General features: G+C 36.9%; 1 protein-coding gene across 1 annotated transcript in view; it reads left to right on the forward strand.

Annotated features, from left to right (window-relative positions):
• LOC133327286 (serine-rich adhesin for platelets) overlaps positions 1 to 21,696 on the forward strand; it is a 174,349-nt gene that overhangs the window by 91,463 nt on the left and 61,190 nt on the right. The gene's annotated exons all lie outside the window — the stretch shown is intronic.

The raw sequence follows: 21,696 nt of genomic DNA on the forward strand, positions 1-21,696 counted from the left end.
TCCCTGAAATCGGTTCGGATATAGATTTATAACAAAACGCTCGCTGTTATAAAGTAAAATATCCCAAAGTGGTGAAGGGTATCCTATAAAGGCTCCCTTCAGCTCGCCTATAGAAAAAAAGGCTCCTATAGAAAAAAATTCGCGAGACCCTGCTTTTTTCTATAGAAAAAAATTCGCGAGACCCTGCTTTTTTCTATAGAAAAAAATTCGCGAGACCCTTGGGCTGATGACCCTTTTTTCTATACGCCGTGGATCTCTGGCATATTTTCCATAGGAAAAATTCAGACCCGAACCTATAGAAAATATTCCCGTTCAGCTTTTTCCTAAGAAAAAATCGTGAGATCTTGGATTGATAACACTTTTTTCCTATAGAAAAATCGCGTGACCCGTGGCAGTTTTTTCTAAAGAAAAAAAACCTAAGCTCTTCGGGTAGGTGACACTTTCTTATAGAAAAAGTCACCCTTCAGCTCTTCTATAGAGACTCGCGTTCAGCTCGTCTATAGAGACTCCCGTTCAGCTCGTCTATAGAGACTCCCGTTCAGCTCGTCTATAGAGGCTCCCTTAAGCTTTCTTCAGTCTATAGAGACAAGCTTATTTTTGCCTCGTTTTAAAATCTAACCACACAATTTCTAATTGGATCTTCACATTTCAGTAATTGTAGCTTTAGGTAAACAGATTAATTCCTGATTAATTGAATTCGATTAGAAATTTGTTTTCCCCCCATTTGTGGGGCCATCTAAATATTTACATATCTTTGGAAATTAAATATTGTGTACATAAATATAATTATTGAAATGATCAGCTATATTTTTGCGGTTAATAAAAAAACCTATAATTTTTTTTTATTAACCATGACTTTCGCTTAAAATCCAATAACAATTGGACCACGATAATCAAATAGATAGATAGGCCCCCATATATTCATTCAATACATGTTAGCGGATTGAAATGACAGATTGAGGAGATGAGATTGAATATTTACAATTGAAATTTTTTTTCAATTGCATGTTATTGCGGTTTTGGGGTTTTGGGGTTTTGTGTCTGGCAAAGGCCCTAGCCTATGTTCGAATAGGGAAACCTGGCACACTTCTCTCTCTCTCTCTCTCTCTCTCTCTCTCTCTTGACTTTCTTGACACCAACAATTGTGCATCACAATCAATAAATGAAAATAGCTCATTAAAAGCTTTAAAAAAATACATCAAACAAAAAATAAAAAAAAATATTACAAAGGCCTCAGCTCAGCTACACTTGAATCGGTACACTTGTTCGGGTGTGTGTGTGTATCTCTGTGTGTACGACCAACTTGCTGCCTCAAATATTTGCATTGCATTTTTTATTGTTTTTTTTATTTCTATTTATTTACATTTCATATGTATGTCAATATGTAGAGGTATGCCTGTTGTAAATACCGCCGCTATGTGATAAAAATTGTAAAGCAAAAAATCGTCGACTAATAAAACTAAAATATTATAGAAATAAAAAAAATTTAAATACACAATCATCGTCGTCGTCATCATTATCGTTTGACAGACCCTTTTTTCCATAACAACTGCAGCAGCAGCAACAACAACAATTGATATATAATCGACACATCGGTGCGGAAAAGCGACACCAGTTCCAGTTAAGTGTGTGATTTCACTTTATTGCTGCCACACACAGCAACACGAATTTTACACATGGACACAAAAACCCACACCATCACACAGTCGGAGATAAAATAATTTCCATTTCATAGCTTATTAACATGTTTCAAAAATATATTGAAAATAAAACAATAAAAATATAAATAAATAAACGGAAAATAAACATCGACTCAATCACTGTCAAATCAATAAAACAAAAACAAAAAAATATGCACAGTGGTATGCAAACAAAATAAAAATTGAAAAGATCACCAAAAACAATTTTTTTTGTATAGAAAAAAAAACGATTTTTTTCTATAGAAAAAAACAGTCATCGACCCTTGGGTCTCGCCAATTTTTTTCTATAGAAAAAAACAGTCATCGACCCTTGAGTCTCGCCAATTTTTTTCTATAGAAAAAAACAGTCATCGACCCTTGGGTCTCGCCAATTTTTTTCTATAGAAAAAAACAGTCATCGACCCTTGGGTCTCGCCAATTTTTTTCTATAGAAAAAAACAGTCATCGACCCTTGGGTCTCGCCAATTTTTTTCTATAGAAAAAAACAGTCGTCATCGACCCAAGGGTCTCGCGAATTTTTTTCTATAGAAAAAAACAGTCATCGACCCAAGGGTCTCGCCAATTTTTTTCTATAGAAAAAAACAGTCATCGACCCAAGGGTCTCGCGAATTTTTTTCTATAGAAAAAAACAGTCATCGACCCAAGGGTCTCGCGAATTTTTTTCTATAGAAAAAAACAGTCGTCATCGACCCAAGGGTCTCGCGAATTTTTTTCTATAGAAAAAAACAGTCGTCATCGACCCAAGGGTCTCGCGAATTTTTTTCTATAGAAAAAAACAGTCGACCCAAGGGTTTCGCCAATTTTTTTCTATAGAAAAAAACAGTCGTCATCGACCCAAGGGTCTCGCGAATTTTTTTCTATAGAAAAACAGTCGTCATCGACCCAAGGGTCTCGCGAATTTTTTTCTATAGAAAAACAGTCGTCATCGACCCAAGGGTCTCGCGAATTTTTTTCTATAGAAAAAAACAGTCATCGACCCAAGGGTCTCGCCAATTTTTTTCTATAGAAAAAAACAGTCATCGACCCAAGGGTCTCGCGAATTTTTTTCTATAGAAAAAAAAAAACAGTCGTCATCGACCCAAGGGTCTCGCGAATTTTTTTCTATAGAAAAACAGTCGTCATCGACCCAAGGGTCTCGCGAATTTTTTTCTATAGAAAAACAGTCGTCATCGACCCAAGGGTCTCGCGAATTTTTTTCTATAGAAAAAAACAGTCGTCATCGACCCAAGGGTCTCGCGAATTTTTTTCTATAGAAAAACAGTCGTCATCGACCCAAGGGTCTCGCGAATTTTTTTCTATAGAAAAACAGTCGTCATCGACCCAAGGGTCTCGCGAATTTTTTTCTATAGAAAAACAGTCGTCATCGACCCAAGGGTCTCGCAATTTATTTTCTCCAAAAAAAAAAAAGTCATCGACCCAAGGGTCTCGCGATTTATTTTCTAAAGGAAAAAACAGTCATCGACATAAGGGTCTCGCGATGATTTTTCCTATATATGACTGAGGACAGTTTTTTTCTATAGAAAAAAATTCACAGACCCCTAGGTCGGTGTTTTTTTCTATATTCACAGACCCCTAGGTCGGAGTCTATAGAAGACTCCCTTCAGCTCGTCTATAGAAGACTCCCTAAAGCTCGTATTTAAAGACTCGCTTCTGCGCGTCTATGAAGTCTTCCCCCAGCTCGTCTATAGAGACTCCCGTTCAGCTCGTCTATAGAGACTCCCCTTCAGCTCGTCTATAGAGACTCCCCTTCAGCTCGTCTATAGAGACACCCTTCAGCTCGTCTATAGAGACTCCCGTTCAGCTCGTCTATAGAGACTCCCGTTCAGCCCGCCTATAGAGATTCCCGTTCAGCTCGTCTATAGCGACTCCCGTTCAGCTCGTCTATAGAGACTCCCTTCAGCTCGTCTATAGAGACACCCTTCAGCTGGTCTATAGCGACTCCCGTTCAGCTCGTCTATAGAGACTCCCTTCAGCTCGTCTATAAAGACTACTTTCAGCTCGTCTATAGAGACTCCATTCAGCTCGTCTATAAAGACTCGCTTCAGCTCGTCGATAAAGACTCCTTTCAGCTCGTCTATAGAGACTCCCCTCAGCTAGTCTACAGAGACTCCCCTCAGTTCGTATATAGAGACTCCCCTCAGCTCGTATATAGAGACTCCCCTCAGCTCGTCTATAGAGACTGCCCTTCAGCTCGTCAATAGAGACTGCCCTTCAGCTCGTCTATAGAGACTGCCCTTCAGCTCGTCTATAGAAGACTCCCCTCAGCTCGTCTATAGAGACTCCCGTTCAGCTCGTCTATAGAGACTCACGTTCAGCTCGTCTATAGAGACTCCCGTTCAGCTCGTCTATAGAGAATCCAATCAGCTCGTCTATAGAGACTCCCTTCAGCTCGCCTATAAAGACTCCCGTTCAGCTCGTCTATAGAAGACTCCCTTCAGCTCGTCTATAGAAGACTCCCTTCAGCTCGTCTATAGAAGACTCCCGTTCAGCTCGTCTATAAAGACTCCCCTTCAGCTCGTCTATAGAAGACTGCCCTTCAGCTCGTCTATAGAAGACTGCCCTTCAGCTCGTCTATAGAAAGACTCCCTTCAGCTCGTCCATTGAGACTCCCGTTCAGCTCGTCTATAGAGACTCCCGTTCAGCTCGTCTATAAAGACTTCCTTCAGCTCGTCTATAAAGACTCCCTTCAGCTCGTCTATAGAGACTCCCTTCAGCTCGTCTATAAATAATCCCTTCAGCTCGTCTATAGAGACTCCCTCCAGCTCGTCTATAAAGATTACATCCATCTCGTCTATAAAGACTGCACTTCAGCCTGTATATAAAGACTGCCTTTCAGCTCGTCTATAAATAATCCCTTCAGCTCGTCTATAAAGACTGCCCCTCAGCTCGTCTATAAAGACTGCCCTTCAGCCTGTATATAAAGACTGCCTTTCAGCTCGTCTATAAAGACTCCCTTCAGCTCGTCTATATAGACTTCTTTCAGTTCGTCTATAGAGACTCCTTTCAGCTCGTCTATAATAATTCCCTTCAGATCTTCCTCCAGCTCCTCTCACCTCCATATTTTGTCCTTCTCCTATTTCACTGTGCCTCCCTGTGTCCCCCTCCCCTTTTACCTACGAATTATATCAATGAAGAAATGATTTTTTTTCTACCCTACTGATTTATAGGCTATTGTAATTTTTTTACATACCTATATTTACATATATATATATATAGAGTGGCAATCCATAGTGAATCGATCGATGGCCTGTTACGTTAACACATTGCCACGGATAACAAAGGCAGGCCCTCAAGTGTTCAAATTGACAACTTAAACTGGTAAACTATCAACTGGCTGACTGACTGACAGCCAGAGAAGAAACAGCAGAAGCAGCGGAAGCAGAAGAATGCAATGCTGGCGAAGTACCCCCTTGACTGAGTCAAGTGTTTCATACCAACAACAACAGCAACAACAAAAAAGCGTCCATTCAATTGTTGGCAATGACTTTGTCAAAATATTCGAAGTGATTCTCAATCAATTCCCCTCGTTTTTTTTTTATTTGTTTGGACCTAGTCGGAATGGCTGGCAAGCTGGTCGGCCGGGTTTCTTCCATGCCATTGTGAAGTTTGCCAGTTGTTGTTGCTGTTGTCGATATTTGACATGTAATTGAAATTCGCTACGCTACAATTCAATTCAATGGATGATATGCCGAAAAGGGATGGATGGGGGTAGGGACATGCCACCAGCCATTGAAAAATAGGTTCGAAATTTACTCATAATAATGGGAATAATGACGGATTTCAAAAAAATAAAAATAATTGTTGCCAAGTACTGTGAAAACCTATTCGAAGTTCAGTTTGAGCAACATCCGCCGACACTTGAATGCCGTGAGAAATTCGACAAACGGTCTCTTTGGCACCGCCATCGACAAGCCATTAGAAATTATGAAACTGTGGGCGGGTATCGGGCATTTCGGCAATCGCGAGAATCGTGCTGCGCAATTAATGTGACAAGTGTTATCAGTGAAGAGCTCAGGTTGCTGTTGCTGTTGTTGGCATTTTTTTCGAAGGTATGCCAAAACGGCGCTGTCATAATCTGAAATACTAGCAAACGTCTATTTTGTTGTCAGTATGTGTATCAGTTAGCCGGGCCTGGCCATCATGATGGTCTTAATTTCAAGTGGATGGGAATTCCCGGTATTTTTATTTGAACTAAAATTTATAATGTGTACACATCATAATTGTTCGGCTGTCGGTGTTGTTGTTATTTTTGCATTTTTATTGGAGAAGTGGAAGGTGGTGCCAGAGCTGCAGATACTTCAAAAGCGATTTACATAACCATGCCGACCAATGTTTGAATAATGCTCAGCGCGCAATAATAATAAACCACCCACCCTTTGCTATAATCCCTATCATAAACTCATAATACAATAAAAACAAACACAACAACAACAAGACCAATATTTGCACCACACAGCAAAAACAACAACAACACCACCCTCGATCATAAAACACCAAAAGAAAGAACGAACAAACGGCACGGAATCGTCTTCGCCAAGTACACAACACAACAGGTGAATCACAATGCAACAGGTGATCTGCACAACAACAAATCAGGACAATAACATTCGAACAAGAAGCCCTATTGTCCTTTTTTAAGGATCTATTACATCTCGTGCCACAATTTTTATTATCCTTAGCGTAATTTTTACCTGCTCGCTGGCACCATCACCATTCGAAGACAAAGGATCGTTTTTTTTCTGTGTTTCATTGGAAACCTCTTGGCTGGGCAACAATCACCTCGGGGTGTCAAAAGCCATAAAAGTGTTTCATAAAAAAATCGAAAGAACCCAATTTTGAGAAAAATTGCAAAAATCAAGGTCAGCCTCGGACAGTTAGTCGGCGGAGCAGCGGGTGTTAAAATTCACAGGTCATAAACAAATAAGTAGATCAGGTGGACAAAGAGAGAGAGAGAGTGGAAATTTTAGAGAAGTGATGAAAGGGATTCTCATAGACAAGCCTGAAGAAAAAAATCTGAAGTGAGTCTCTATAGACGAGCTGATGGGAGTCTCTATAGACAAGCTGAAGGGAGTCTCTTAAGACGAGCTGAAGGGAGTCTCTATAGACGAGCTGATGGGAGTCTCTATAGACGAGCTGAAGGGAGTAGTCTCTATAGACGAGCTGAAGGGAGTAGTCTCTACAGACGAGCTGAAGGGAGTAGTCTCTACAGAGGAGCTGAAGGGAGTAGTCTCTACAGACGCGCTGAAGGGGGTAGTCTCTATAGACGAGCTGAAGGGAGGAGTCTTTGTAGACGAGCTGAAGGGAGGAGTCTCTATAAACGAGCTGAAGGGAGGAGTCTTTATAGACGAGCTGAAGGGAGGAGTCTCTATAGACGAGCTGAGGGGAGTCTCTATAGACGAGCTGAGGGGAGTCTCTATAGACGAGCTGAGGGGAGTCTCTATAGACGAGCTGAGGGGAGTCTCTATAGACGAGCTGAAGGGAGTCTCTATAGACGAGCTGAGGGGAGTCTCTATAGACGAGCTGAAGGGAGTCTCTAAAGACCAACTGAAGGGCGTATCTATAGACGACCGGAGAGAGCCTGTATAGACCAGCTGAATGTAGTCTTTGTAGACGAGCTGAAGCAGGGAGTCTTTATAGACGAGCTGAAGGGAGTCTTTATAGACGAGCTGAAGCAGGAAGTCTTTGTAGACGAGCTGCAGCTCAGGAAGTCTTTGTAGACGAGCTGCAGCTCAGGAAGTCTTTGTAGACGAGCTTAAGCAGGGAGTCTTTATAGACGAGCTGCAGGGAGTATTTATAGACGAGCTGAAGCAGGGAGTCTTTATATACGAGCTGAAGGGAACCTCTGTAGACGGGAGTATTTATAGACGACCTAAAGGCAGCCTCTATAGACGAGCTGAAGGGAGTCCCTATAGATGAGCTGGAGGGAGTCTTTATAGACGAGCTGAAGGGAGTCTTTATAGACGAGCTGAAGGTAGTCTTTATAGACGAGCTGAAGGTAGTCTTTATAGACGAGCTGAAGGGAGTCTTTATAGACGAGCTGAAGGCAGTCTCTATAGACGAGCTGAAGGGAGTCTCTATAGACGAGCTGAAGGGAGTCTCTATAGACGAGCTGAAGGGAGTCTCTATAGACGAGCTGAAGGGAGTCTCTATAGACGAGCTGAAGGGAGTCTCTATAGACGAGCTGAAGGGAGTATCTATAGACGAGCTGAAAGGAGGAGTCTCTATAGACGAGCTGAAGGGAGTCTTTATAGACGAGCTGAAGGGAGGAGTCTCTATAGACGAGCTGAAGGGAGGAGTCTCTATAGACGAGCTAAAGGGAGTCTCTATAGACGAGCTGAAGGCAGTCTCTATAGACGAGCTAAAGGGAGTCTCTATAGACGAGCTAAAGGGAGTCTCTATAGACGAGCTGAAGGGCAGTCTCTATAGACGAGCTGAAGGGAGTCTTTATAGACGAGCTGAAGGGAGTCTTTATAGACGAGCTGAAGGGAGTCTTTATAGACGAGCTGAAGGGAGTCTCTATAGACGAGCTGAAGGCAGTCTCTATAGACGAGCTAAAGGGAGTCTCTATAGACGAGCTAAAGGGAGTCTCTATAGACGAGCTGAAGGGCAGTCTCTATAGACGAGCTGAAGGGAGTCTTTATAGACGAGCTGAAGGGAGTCTTTATAGACGAGCTGAAGGGAGTCTTTATAGACGAGCTGAAGGGAGTCTTTATAGACGAGCTGAAGGCAGTCTTTATAGACGAGCTGAAGGGAGTCTTTATAGACGAGCTGAAGGGAGTCTTTATAGACGAGCTGAAGGGAGTCTTTATAGACGAGCTGAAGGGCAGTCTCTATAGACGAGCTGAAGGGCAGTCTCTATAGACGAGCTGAAGAGAGGAGTCTTTATAGACGAGCTGAAGTGAGGAGTCTCTATAGACGAGCTGAAGGGCAGTATCTATAGACGAGCTTAAGGAGGAGTCTCTATAGACGAGCTGAAGGGAGGAGTCTCTATAGACGAGCTGAAGGGAGCTGAAGGGCAGTCTATCTATAGACGAGCTGAAGGGAGTCTCTCTATAGACGAGCTGAAGGGAGTCTCTCTATAGACGAGCTGAAGGGAGTCTCTCTATATACGAACTGAAGGGAGTCTCTCTATAGACGAACTGAAGGGAGTCTCTATAGACGAGCTGAATGGAGTCTTTCTATAGACGAGCTGAAGCAGGGAGTCTTTCTATAGACGAGCTGAAGCATGGAGTCTTTATAGAGACGAGCTGAAGCATGGAGTCTTTATAGACGAGCTGAAGCAGGGAGTCTTTATAGACGAGCTGAAGCAGGGAGTCTTTATAGACGAGCTGAAGCAGGGAGTCTTTATAGACGAGCTGAAGCAGGGAGTCTTTATAGACGAGCTGAAGCAGGGAGTCTTTATAGACGAGCTGAAGCAGGGAGTCTTTATAGACGAGCTGAAGCAGGGAGTCTTTATAGCAGAAGCAGGGAGTCTTTATAGCAGAAGCAGGGAGTCTTTATAGCAGAAGCAGGGAGTCTTTATAGCAGAAGCAGGGAGTCTTTATAGACGAGCTGCAGGGAGTATTTATAGACGAGCTGAAGCAGGGAGTCTTTATAGACGAGCTGAAGGGAGTCTTTATAGACGAGCTGAAGGGAACCTCTGTAGACGGGAGTATTTATAGACGACCTAAAGGCAGCCTCTATAGACGAGCTGAAGGGAGTCTTCTATAGACGAGCTGAAGGGAGTCTTCTATAGACGAGCTGAAGGGAGTCTTCTATAGACGAGCTGAAGGGAGTCTTCTATAGACGAGCTGAAGGGAGTCTTCTATAGACGAGCTGAAAGGCAGTCTCTATAGACGAGCTGAAGGGAAGTCTCTATAGACGAGCTGAAGGGATTCTTTATAGACGAGCTGAAGGGAGTCTCTATAGACGAGCTGGAGGGAGTCTCTATAGATGAGTCTTAATAGACGAGCTGAAGGGAACCTCTATAGACGGGAGTATTTATAGACGACCTAAAGGGAGCCTCTATAGACGAGCTTTTATGTTGAGCGTGACTTTTTTCTATAGAAAAATTCAGAGACCTGTGGGTTGATGACTGTTTTTCTATAGAAAACAGCTGATGGGAGTCTCTATAGACACTTGGGTTGATGACTTAGAAAAAAATCTATGGGTTGAAGTGAAATTTTTTCTATAGAAAAACAATCGCGAGACCCTAAGTTTGTGGCGGACTTTTTTCTATAGAAAAAAAATTCGTGAAACTCTTGGGTTGAGGCGGACTTCTTTTCTATAGAAAAAAAATCGCGAGAGAAAAATGGCCGTCCCTTGGGTCGAGGACTGTTTTTCAACCCAAGGGTCTAGCGATTTTTTTCTATTGGAAAACATTCGAAAGGCCCTTCGGTCGATGACTTGTTTTCTACCAAAAAAAAAATCGCGAGACTCCTGAGTTGAGGCGGTTGCAGCGGACTTTTTTTCTATAGAAAAAAAATCCCGCTTCAACTCAGGAGTCTCGCGAATTGTTTTCTGTAGAAAAACAGTCCTAGACCCAAGGGTCGGCCATTTTTTTTCTCTCGCCAATTTTTTTTTCTATAGAAAAGAAGTCCGCCTCAACCTAAGGGTTTCACGAAGTTTTTTTTTCTATAGAAAAAAGTCTGCCTTAAACTTAGGGGTTCGCGATTTCTTTTCTATAGAAAAAATGTCCGCCTCAACCCATAGAAAAACAATCATTGACCCAAGGGTCTCGCGAATTTTTTTCTGTAGAAAAACAGTCATATACTGAATGGTCTCGCGAGTTTTTTCCAATAGAAAAAATCGCTAGATCCTTGGGTAGAGGCAGCCTTATTTTCTATAGCAAAAAAAATCCGGAGGCCCTTGATGATTGCATTTCCATTTTTTGGTGACTTGGCAAAAATTGTTTGTATCGTTTAAAACTGAAACCATTTCACAAAAAAAAAATATATTTCTTGTCACTGCATTCATTCCTATCGTCCATGACCTTGTCAAGAAAAAATTCCAATCAATAAATACATTCTTTCAATTTCGTTGGTGTTGTTGTTGCTGTTCGTGTTATATTTTCCCTTAACTCGTGCAAAAAAATCAAATAAAACACAAAGTCAATAAACTTTTGGTTATCGCTGCTCTAGTCGCCCCTGCGAGCGTTTCGATATGCCATTTTTTATGATTACGTTTCTGATAAAAAAATTTGAATGGGGAAATAATTTATTTTCCATTTTGCCCTTTTTTTCGATAGCCCAAAACTAGTTAACGGTAATCTGGAAAATACAGGCCCCATGGTGAGGTTCCATATTAAAAACAGAAAATGCGCATTAAATTTTGTTTTTCATTGAATATTTTTAACTAATATCTAGGAAGCATTACAAAGCCCCCTCAGGATTTTGCCGGCCAATGCCATCATCAACGTCGTTGTCGTCGTCATTTGAATGCAAACTCAAATGACAAAAAAAGTTAAATCGTACGTTTATTTTCTTTCCTGGTCTCCATTGGCTGGCGAGGGCTTTGTTGTTTTTATTTTTTCTATTATTCAAAAGAAAAAAAAACTTAATGCGGTCGCCTTGCCGTCTTTTTTGTTGGGTGGGGGATTACACCGGCCTATCATAGATTTCCACACCATTCTTAATAGGATTTACACAGAAATTGAAAATAAGATTGATTAACAACAATAATACGACGCCAACAACTACGAGGAAGAGCAAGCGAGCGAGCACACACACACGCCATGCCATGCCATATCACATACAACACGCCATGCAACCAAACAAACAGGCAAGCAACCATCCCACCAACCATTCAGTCACCAAAACAACAAGTCACCAGCTTCACAATATTCATCAAAATGCAAAGCAAACTCGACATGCGACATGTTGTATCCAACATGTTTGATGATACTTATATTGCCGTAACAATGAAGCAACGAACTTGCAACACTTTCTCCTTCATTGGTTTGATGTGACAAACAAGCCTACCATGATACGGCATGTTTGAGAGAAAATAATACGGCCGTGTGGCTTATGTGAGTGGTGTAATAACGCCTCAGGAAATAAAAAATTAACCGTTACGTTAATAAAAAAACGGTTACCATAGGAAAAAATTTAGAGACTCTTGACAAGGTAATTTTTGATGACTGTTTTTCTATAGAAAAAAATTCGCCAGACCCTTGAGTCGGAATACTTTTTTTATAGAAAAAAATTCTCGAGACCCTTGGGTCGATTACTGTTTTTCTATAAGAAAAAAAAATAATGGGTCGGAATACTTTTTTCTATAGAAAAAAAATTCGCGAGACCCTTGGGTCGGAATACTTTTTTCTATAAAAAAAATTCGCGAGACCCATGGGTCGGAATACTTTTTTCTATAGAAAAAAAATCTAGACCCTTGTGTCGGAATACTTTTTCTATAGAAAAAAATTCGCGAGACCCTTGGGTCGATGACGACTGTTTTTCTATAGAAATAAATTCGCGAGACCCTTGGGTCGATGACTACTTTTTTTCTATAGAAAAAAATTCGCGAGACCCTTGGGTCGGAATACTTTTTTTTCTACGACTGTTTTTCTATAGAAAAAAATTCGCGAGACCCTTTGGTCGATGACTACTTTTTTCTATAGAAAAAAATTCGCTAGACCCTTGGGTCGATGACGACTGTTTTTCTATAGAAAAAAATTCGCTAGACCCTTGGGTCGATGACGACTGTTTTTCTATAGAAAAAAATTCGCGAGACCCTTGGGTCGATGACGACTGTTTTTCTATAGAAAAAAATTCGCGAGACCCTTGGGTCGATGACGACTGTTTTTCTATAGAAAAAAATTCGCGAGACCCTTGGGTCGATGACGACTGTTTTTCTATAGAAAAAAATTCGCGAGACCCTTGGGTCGATGACGACTGTTTTTCTATAGAAAAAAATTCGCGAGACCCTTGGGTCGATGACGACTGTTTTTCTATAGAAAAAAATTCGCGAGACCCTTGGGTCGATGACGACTGTTTTTCTATAGAAAAAAATTCGCGAGACCCTTGGGTCGATGACGACTGTTTTTCTATAGAAAAAAATTCGCGAGACCCTTGGGTCGATGACGACTGTTTTTTTCTATAGAAAAAAATTCGCGAGACCCTTGGGTCGATGACTACTTTTTTCTATAGAAAAAAATTCTCGAGACCCTTGGGATGATGACTGTTTTTCTGTAAAAAAATCTGAGACCCTTGGGTTGACGACTGTAGAAAAAAAATTCAAGACCCTTGGGTCAGAATATTTTTCCTATAGAAACAATTTCGAGACCCTGGGATCGGACCCTTGTGTTAATGACCTTTTTCTGTAAAGACTCGACTTCAGCTCGTCTATAAAGACTCGACTTCAGCTCGTCTATAAAGACTCTCTTCAGCTCGTCTACAAAGACTCCCTTCAGCTCGTCTATAAAGACTCCCTTCAGCTCGTTTATAAAGACTCTCTTCAGCTCGTCTATAAAGACTCCCTTCAGCTCTTCTATAAAGACTCGACTTCAGCTCGTCTATAAAGACTCGACTTCAGCTCGTCTATAAAGACTCGACTTCAGCTCGTCTATAGAAAGACTCCCTTCAGCTCGTCTATAAAGACTCGACTTCAGCTCGTCTATAAAGACTCGACTTCAGCTCGTCTATAAAGACTCCCGTTCAGCTCGTCTATAAAGACTCCCTTCAGCTCGTCTATAAATACTCTTTTCAGCTCGTCTATAAAGACTCTTTTCAGCTCGTCTATAAAGACTCCCTTCAGCTCGTCTATAGAAAGACACCCTTCAGCTCGTCTATAGAAAGACACCCTTCAGCTCGTCTATAGAAAGACTCCCTTCAGCTCGTCTATAGAAAGACTCCCTTCAGCTCGTCTATAGAAAGACTCCCTTCAGTTCGTCTATAGAAAGACTCCCTTCAGCTCGTCTATAGAAAGACTCCCTTCAGCTCGTCTATAGAAAGACTCCCTTCAGCTCGTCTATAGAAAGACTCCCTTCAGCTCGTATATAGAAAGACTCCCTTCAGCTCGTATATAGAAAGACTCCCTTCAGCTCGTCTATAGAAAGACTCCCTTCAGCTCGTCTATAGAAAGACTCCCTTCAGCTCGTCTATAGAAAGACTCCCTTCAGCTCGTCTATAAAGACTCCCTTCAGCTCGTATATAAAGATTCCCTTCAGCTCGTCCATAAAGACTCCCTTCAACTCGTCTATGTATAAAGACTCGCACTCCAACTCCAATTCGCCTATACAAATTCCCTTCACCTCATTCATTTCAAACTCCCTCCGAATCGTATGAAAAGACTGCCTTCAACACATCTTTAAAGACTCTTATCATTACCTCATTTATTTCCTCTAAATGCTCTGCCTTTCTTTCCATCCAAAAAATTCCATTGCTTTCTTTCCTTCCTTCCCAAAAGTGCGATAATTCTCTTTTAAGCCTGACCATAAAAACCAACGACTATTTGCAGCTCAATGCACAAAACGTTTCATTGTTCGAACAGCAACAACAACAACAAAAGCAAATCACATCACAAAAACGAGGTCTATTTTCGCACGCGACCAAAATATCTAATCTAAGTGGTAGTATTTTGTTAGACTTCCACTACAGTCATTACAACAACAATAATAATAACAGCAACTACGAGACTATTCGTATCAGGGATGCGAAATGAAACAATTCAAATTGTACTGACTTTCAATAAAATGTGTACTTTTTTCAGTCCGATTGTACTTTTTATATATTTTTCAATAAAAATGTTATTGTTTGAATTGTTAATAAAAATATACATAAATAAGATGAACACCTAAAAACTAACAAAAAGGTACATAAAATGCATTTGTTCTACGTGCTTAAAAGTCTTATATATAAAATGATCAATTAAGTAAAACTTTTTTGCAGCATATTCTTATGGATCATTAGCAGCACGACTTCAACAAATCCTTCGTTTATATAAGATTTGAAGCAGTCGAAACATTTAGTATGTTTCTTGCTTTGACATTTATTATATTTTTTTATGAAAATACCCTTTCCACATTGGATAGTTTCTACATGCATTCTGGCATCCTCAGACTACATTTCTAAATTGACATTATTTGTAAATTTTAGTACATATTGTAAGAACAAAAACCAGTAAGGAAAGTTCAAAAGTCGGACGGGGCCGACTATATGATACTCTTCAAAACTTTGGGTACATACAAGAGATATTAATATGTGCAACATCCTGTAGATAGAACAGACATATAATCTTTGGAGGACCATTGAGATGGAATCGGGCGAAATTAAAGGTGTTATCTAGATGGATATGTTAACCTATTGAAAACCCCCATACACATACCATTCTGAAATCAATGAAAAATTGCATGTCAAACGGGCAGATTTGGATTCTTTGGTGTACCATTTGTATGAAATCGAGTAAAATAATGTATGGGAGCTATATATAAAAACATGTACCAAATTGAGCAATCGATGAATACACCATTTCTTTTTGTTATCACTCTGAAGTCAAATTGTGTGAAAACCGAACAAACATAAGCCCTTCGGTGCACTATTTACTTAAAATCTAACGAAAATATATATAAGACCTACATCAAAATGTGAACAGATTTCAACAAACCATAGCACACATAATTTTTCCCCAATTGCATTCGCTATGCAAAATTTTAATCAATCGGACAATATTGGAAGTTTGGTTATCATTCACAAAAAATCGGACGAAAATATTTATGGGAGCTATATCTAAATCTGAACCGATTTTAACATAACTTAGCAGACTTGTGTCTGGACCATATTCAGTACTCTGTGCAATTTTGCCTTAATCGGACAAATATCGGGAGTTTGGTGCATCATTCACATAAAATCGGACGAAACTGTATATGAGAGCTATATCTGAATCAGAACCGATTTTAACAAAACTCTGGACCTAATTCAGTACTCTGTGCAAAATTTTGTCCCAATCGGACACATATTGGGAGTTTGGTGCATCATTTACATAAAGTCGGACGAAACTATATATGGGAGCTATATCTAACTCTGAACCGATTTTCTCCCATTTTAATAGGGTTCGTCCATGGGCCAAATAAGTGAACTTTGCCAAATTTCATCCAAATCGGATCATAAATGCGACTTGTACTTTGTTCACAAAAATACATGGCGGACGGACAGACGGGCATGCATAAATCATAATAGAACTGTTACAGAAATAGTAATTAATATCTTTACTGAATTTATCAATCTGATCGGGAATATTGAATTTTGAAGCGGCATAGAACACTAAGTTTAAGCTATGGCATATTCATAACGAAAGCGATGGGTGGCGATTCATTTCATATTGTATGTTTAAGCACTTATAATACTTTTAAGTGAAAATAAATTGATATAATTTTGAAATAGTGCTAAAAAAGTAATTGGGGTGCTATTGTATTTTTGACTTCCAAATAGTGCTAAAATTAGTACAATTGTACCAACTTTTGCATCCCTGATTCGTATCAGTACTAAGCAAAGAAAAAAACACAACTCAGCTCTCAGCGGCTCTCTTTCACTGAAGACACGATGTGTTGAGAATTTTGCAAACATTCATCATCTTTGCCCAAACATGATTACAATGTAATGTGTAAGACTCTGTTAAGAGAAATGACAGAGAGTGTGCAAATGATTTCTCCCCTCCGAGGAGAGAGAGAGAGTGCCCAACTAAGGTTTAACTAAGCCAAACAATATTTGCTGTGATGCCTTTTGACTAAACTAAGAGCATAATTTTTGTCTTTAAGCAAAGAGTCGTGAATTAAAGACAGAGGCCCACACACACAAACACTCGTACAGGGGCATATCGTAAGCCCATGCATGTTAGAGCACAAAATCTTGATTATTGTCATCTAAATCAACGCCATCATCATCGTCGTCGTCATCTGCCGACGCAGCAAACGAACGTTGACGATGACTGTTGGCTGCTTACATTTGTTTGTTTGTTTTGTTGTACCAAATTGTTTATGTTGATGTTTTTGTTGTTGTTGTGATGGCTGCTGCCTTGGCCTCTGCTGCTGCTGCATTTAGCTACTGCTGTTTATAGTGCAAGTCTGAACAGAAACAAATTGCTGTTCATGAGATAATGTTTGTTGTGTGTTAGTCGTGACAGTTCTACCACAACGTTTAGACCGTTTACACAAACATTAGCAAGACGAAAAGAAAGAAGAAGAAACTCATACACACACACACATCGGCAACTACACACAACATCCGTTAATCCGCTAAAACATATTCATACACATCCGTAGCAGCTCAAACTAACTTGGCACCTAATCCAACCATTTAGCCATTCCATACATCTCATTGCTCTCTTCTTCTTCTGCCTCTGCTCTTGTACAACAACTTTCTTCGTCGTGATAATGTGTGTGTTCGTGCGTGCCGCCTAGTCATCAGCATCAGTGAGGCTTTGGCCATTGTCAATGTAATACAACGACGCTAACGCAACGAAAGAACGAACGAACGGCAAGCAAAAAAATAAACACGCGAAAATCACGCGAATTTAAACGAAGTGCAAAAAAATATATCAGCAGAGGAAACGGAAATAATAATTAGCAGTGTTTAGACAAAATAAAACAAGCACAACAAACAAACAAGCAGTGAAGTGCAAAGCAAACCAAATCATGATATAAAAAATCGTATGGCCACAATAAAGAAAAAAACCAAGGCCAAGTGAATGAAAGAAATAAATTTAAATGAAAATTTAAGTAGAAAATTATGACAAATTATATGAAAAGCGAATATAAAAAAATTCTAAAAGAATTTTGTGTGTAAATTAAAAATAATAACAAACGCATTAATGTCACTATTTATTGCAATTTGCATTTGTGGATGTTGGTGGAGTTTTGCAAAATCTCCTCATTTTCGGCAATTATTGAAATAATTCAAATTTAAAATAAAAAATTACAATTTTTGTAATTTAAAGCAATTTTTAAAACCAAAATTAACCAAAGTTCTTAATTACCTGTATAATATTTTTTTGAAAACAAATTAACGTTAAACGTTAACTTAATTTAAATTAAATAAAAACAACAACGCAATCGAAATATCTTCGATAAAGAAAGTTTTGAATTTACTGCCAAGCAGTGAATGGCTCGTAAACTATGTTAAATTGTAATCGAATGAATGACGAATCAGTTAACGCTGTTATTTTTAGTTGTAAGTATTTGGAATTCCAAACATTCCCAAATTATTAAAAAAAATATAATTAATATTAAAACATATTTGAAGGTAAAATATTAAAGAAAATTAAAAATTACGGAAAATTGGTATATACAGCGACACGCAAAATAATAGCAATGGTATACACAAATTTAAACATAATAAAAATTAATTTAAAAAATTTTAAATATTTTTTGGGAATTTTATAAAAAAAAACTTCCTGCCCTTGTGGATAATACCAAACATTTTCCACTACTACATAGTGTTTTTTATAAAACAATAAAATGACTATTTTGCAATAACAAATTATTTATTTCATGACAAAAAATCAAAAAAAACATTTTTTTTAAAAAAAACATTTTATTTTAATGAAAAAATTTTTATAAAGTTTTTATAAAAATCATTTTTTTATAAAAAAAATACATTTTTATTTTTATAAAAAAACTAAATTTTTATTTTTATAAAAAATTAATTTTTATTTTTATAAAAAAATATATACAAATTTTGAACAATTCCAATTTTTTTTTTCTTTTACAAAAAATTAAATTTTTAAAATTTATATTTTTATTAAAAAAAAAATTTTTTTTTTTAAATAAATATACAAAAAAAATCATTTTTTTTATTTTTATAAAACAAAAAATTTTTATTTTTATATAAATTTTTTTCATAAAAAAATAAATTTTTTAAAAAAAAATAAAATAAATTTTATAAAAAAAATAAAAAATTTTTTTTTCTTTTGCAAAAAATCAAATTTTTATAAAAAACTCGAATTCCTTTAAATATTTCAAATTTTCATTTTTATTAAAAATTTAAAATTTACTTTTTTTAAATATACCAAAAAAATATTTTTTATAAAAAAACAAATTTTTATTTTTATAAAATAAATATTTTTTTATTTTTATAAAAAAAAATAAATTTTTATTTTATAAAAAAAATTAATTTTTTTTTTATAAAAAAAATTTTTTATAAAACAAATTTTGAACAATTCCATTTTTTTTTTTGCTTTTGCAAAAAATCAAATTTTTGTAAAAAAAAACTCGAATTCCTTTAAATATTTCAAATTTTTATTTTTTTTAAAAATTTAAAATTTATTTTTTTTAAATAAATATACAAAAAAATCATTTTTTTATTTTAAAAAAAAATAAATTTTTATTTTTATAAAAAAAATAAATTTTTATTTTTATAAAAAAAAATGATTTTTTTATAAAACAAATTTTGAAAAATTCCATTTTTTTTTTTTCTTTTACAAAAAATCAAATTTTATAAAAAAAAAAAAAAATTTTTATTTTTTTAAAAATTTAAAATTTTTACTCTTTTTAAACAAATATACAAAAAAAAAATTTTTTTATTTTTTAAAATTTTTATTTTTTAAATTTTTAATATAAAAAAATTATTTTTTTTTTTATAAAAAAATAATTTTTATTAAAAATATAAAATTAACTTTTTTAAAAAAAAATTTTTTAAAAAAATCAAATTTTAATACAAGCTATATTTTTAATTTTTTACAAAAAAATAAAAAATGTTAATTTTGAAAATTTTTTTAAAATAGATATTTATTTTATCATAAATATCAAAAAAAATAAATTTGAATTTTTTGAAATTTATGTTTTTAAAGAAATCCAAAATTTTATATTTTAATCTAAATATTTATACCCTTCACCACTCTGTGGTACAGGGTACTATGTCTTTGTGCATATGTTTGTAACAGGCAAAAGGAATCGAGGTAGACACATGGTTCCTTTTGAGAATATGCATAGAATCACTTTCTGAGCCGATTTACGCATGTCCGTCTGTCCGTCCGCCCGTCCATGTATTTTTAGATTTAGATATAGCTCCCATATATATTTTTATCCGATTTTTGGTAAATGGTACACCAAAGTCCCTATATATCTTTCGATTTGTACGAAATTTGGCACAGCGTAATGAATTAGGTCTAGAATAACGTGTGCTAATGAAAATTTTGGATATAGCTCCCATATATATTTTCATCCGATTTAATGTAAATGGTGTACCAAATTACCTATATATCATTCGATTTGCACGAAATTTGGCACAGCGTAATGAATTAGGTGTAGAATGATATGTATTAAGTTTCGTGAAAATCGGTTCATAGTTAGATATAGCTCCCATATATATTTTCGTCCGATTTAAGGTAAATGGTCCAACAAAGTCCTTATATATCTTTCGATTTGCACGAAATTTTGCACAGCGTAATGAATTAGGTCTGGAATGATGTGTGTTAAGTTTCCTGAAAATCGGTTCAGATTTAGATATAGCTCCCATATATATTTTCGTCCGATTTAAGGTAAAGAGTGTACCAAAGTCCCTATATATCTTTCGATTTGCACGAAATTTGTCATAGCGTACTGAATTAAGTCTAGAATGATGTGTGCTAAGTTTCGTGAAAATCGGTTCAGATTTACATATAGTTCCCATATATATTTTCGTCCGATTTAAGGTAAATGGTGTACCAAAGTGATTTGAACGAAATTTAGCACAGCGTAATGAATAAGGTCTACAATGATGTGTTTTAAATTTCGTGAAAATCGGTTCAGATTTAGATATAGCTCCCATATATATTTTCGTCCGATTTAAGGTAAATTGTGTACCAAAGACCCTATATATCTTTCGATTTGCACGAAATTTGGCACAGCGTAATGAATTAGGTCTAGAATGATGTGTGTAAAATTTCATGAAAATCGGTTTAGATTTAGATATAGCTCCCATATATATTTTTATCCGATTTTAGGTAATTGGAGCACCAAAGTCTCTGAAAATCATTCGATTTGCACGAAATTTGGCACAGCGTAATGAATTAGGTCTAGAATGATGTGTATTAAGTTTCGTGAAAATCGGTTCAAATTTAGATATAGCTCCCATATATATCTTCGTCTGATTTGAGGTAAATTTTGTACCAAAGTCCCTACATATCTTTCGATTTGCACAAAATTTGTCATAACGTACTGAATTAAGGCTAGAATGACGTGTGCTAAGTTTCGTGAAAATCGGTTCAGATTTCGATATAGCCCCATATATAGTTTTGTCCGATTTTAAGTCTCTATTTATCATTCGATTTGCACGAAATTTGGCATAGCGTACTAAATTTAGTCTAGAATGATGTGTGCAAAGTTTCGTCAAAAATTTTAATTTTCCAAAAAAATCTAAATTTTTAAGGCATCCAAAAAAACAAATTTTCAACTTTGCATGCCATGCCATGTTTTTATACACCCAATTTAATTTTTATGGCCAGCCTTCTGTTGTTGCCCATTTTTGTTTTTCATTTATTTATTTAGTATTTTATTATTTGTAATTTCAAACTGGACAATTCCATGCTAGTTAGAGAATATATGGCACCACAATATATTCAAAAATAGGAAGACATGTGCCTGAGTAATTGTAATAATAAAAAGTGTTCACCTACAGCTGTTGTGGCACCAACAATTCTGGAAATTGTTATTGGCCCAAGGCTTTGTTGTTTTTTTCTCAAACACTTCCTTGTCTCTGGCTCTCTCCTCATCTCCCCAACTTCGGAATGACCAGTTATTCTGTTGAATGCAAATTAGAAAATTCCATGAAAACAACAACAGCACATTTTGGTCATAAATTTTGTGAACAGCAACAACAACAACAAACTCCACCTGCAATTTATGAATGTCATAGCATGCCACAAAAGCAAAAACACAACAAAAAACGGTAGCTTTTTTTTGGCTCTTTGTCCAGTTCCCATAAAAGGGAAATTGAGCTTCAGATTATTTTACAAACTTTAAAGAAAAAATAATAAAAATCGGAAAATGTCATAAATCCCCCCCGTATACGAAAAAAAATGTTATTGTTTTTCTATTTTGGATTTTGTT

This window comes from Musca vetustissima, unplaced genomic scaffold (assembly GCF_032173495.1).
Source record: "Musca vetustissima isolate MV318-11 ecotype Yass unplaced genomic scaffold, APGP_CSIRO_Mvet_v1 utg28967, whole genome shotgun sequence".
Classification (NCBI taxonomy): Eukaryota; Metazoa; Arthropoda; class Insecta; order Diptera; family Muscidae; genus Musca; species Musca vetustissima.